Raw genomic sequence first — 2,015 nt, forward strand, 5'->3', positions numbered from 1 at the left:
ATTAAGAGCACTGTGTAAGGACTTCATAATATTGTGCTTCTCAGCTCTGAACCAATCTGGAAAGAGACAGGGCAATGAATGGTAAATGACATATGACATCCTTACCTATCACCATTAGTAGACAAAGAAAAGCAAGTGATTACATGCTTAAGTGAAAATATTTTCTGGTATTAGTAACTAGTGGAAATATCATGTATAATTTATTAGCACTTGCTATTTGCCAGGCACTGAGTTAGGCACTTTAGAGAATTATGTTAACTCTTGTAAGACACTGTGTGAATTAGTATTTCCTCCATTTTTCAGTTGAGGGCCTTTTTTTATCATTTAAATTTCATTCTAGTAACATCTATATGATCTAAAATTTCCTCTTTTAACCATACTTACATATATTATTCAGTGTTAATTACACAAATAGTAACATGCTACCATCACCACTGTCCAATTCCAAAACTCTACAAAAAACCTAAATAGAAATCCTGTAGAAATTAAGCATTAACTTTCCATTCTCAGCCCCAAACTAGCCCCTGATAGCCAATATTCTAAATTCTAATTCTTTGAGTTTGCATATTCAAGTTCTTTCATATCAGTGAAAGCATATAATATTTGTCCTTTTTTGTCTGGTTTATTTCACTAATCAGAGAATTAGGTTTTCAAATATTTTCTCCCACTGAATAGGTTGTTCACTTTCATGATACTGATAAAGTCCTTTCATGCATAAGAATTTTTAATTTTTATGAGATCCTGTTTATATTTTGCTGCTGGTGCTCTTGGTATGAAGTCTAAGAAACCATTGCCTAATACAAGATCCTCAAGATGCTTACCTATCTTTTCTTCTAGGAGTTTTAAGGTACCAATCTTATATCTAGGTCGTTGATAAATTTTGAGTTAATTTTTGAATTTGGTATGAGATAAGGGTTCTCTTCCATTCTTTTTTTTAAAAGATTTATTTTTATTTATTTCACTCCCCTTCCCCGCCCCTCACCCTGGTTGTCTGTTCTCTGTGTCTCTTTGTGTCTCTCTGTGTGTCTTCTTTGTCCGCTTCTGTTGTTGTCAGCAGCATGGGAATCTGTGTTGTCAGCAGCATGGGAATCTGTTTCTTTTTGTTGCATCATCTTGTTGCGTCAGCTCTCCGTGGGGGTGGCACCATTCCTGGGCAGGTTGCACTTTCTTTTGCACTGGGCCGCTCTCCTTACGCGACACACTCCTTGCACATGGGTCTCCCCAGCGCAGGAACACCCCTGCGTGGCAGGGAACTCCTTGCACACATCAGCACTGCGCATGGGCCAGCTCCACATGAGTCAAGGAGGCCCGGGGTTTGAATCGCAGGCCTCCCATGTGGTGGGCAGTTGCCCTAACCACTGGGCCAAGTCCACCGCCTCTTTCATTCTTTTGCATATTGATATCCAGTTCTCTCAGCACCATTTGTTGAAGAGACTATTCTTTCCCAATTTAATGGACTTGGCAGTTTTGTCAAAAATCAGTTGTCCATTCATGTGAGGGTCTATTTCTGAACTCTCAGCTTGAGTCATTTGGTGTATTTATCTATCCCTTTGCCAGTACCATGTTGTTTTGTCCACTGTAGCTTTGCAATTTTTTGTTGGCGGAAAACATGTATACACCCCCACACACCAAAACAAATTATGTAGTTGAGTTCCCTTCATGTGGGGAATCACATGGGTTAGCAGATACCCAGGGCAAATACCATGTGCAATGAATCAGACTTGCCCTAGGAAAACTGCCTTCCTTATCATGATATCTCCCCTGCCAGGTAAGTATTTTGTAGTAAGCTTTAGATTCAGTAAGTGGGAGTCCTTCAAGTTCATTCTTATTTTTCAGCTGCTTTTGTTTGTTCAGGGCCACTTGACCTTCCAAATAAATTTGCAAATTGGCTTTCCCATTTTTGCATAGTAAACATTTGAGATTTTGATTGGGATTATTTTGAATATGTAAAATATTTTGGGTAGAATTGATGTCTTAATGATATTTACTTATTCTTCCAATCCATGAACATGGAA

The 2,015-nt window shown here is 38.5% G+C and overlaps 1 pseudogene; it reads right to left on the bottom strand.

Moving 5' to 3' along the window:
* Positions 1–1,599: 1,599 nt before the first annotated feature.
* Positions 1,600–1,776, bottom strand: LOC111763283 (U1 spliceosomal RNA; annotated as a pseudogene).
* Positions 1,777–2,015: the final 239 nt, after the last annotated feature.

This window comes from Dasypus novemcinctus, chromosome 4 (genome assembly GCF_030445035.2).
Source record: "Dasypus novemcinctus isolate mDasNov1 chromosome 4, mDasNov1.1.hap2, whole genome shotgun sequence".
Classification (NCBI taxonomy): domain Eukaryota; kingdom Metazoa; phylum Chordata; class Mammalia; order Cingulata; family Dasypodidae; genus Dasypus; species Dasypus novemcinctus.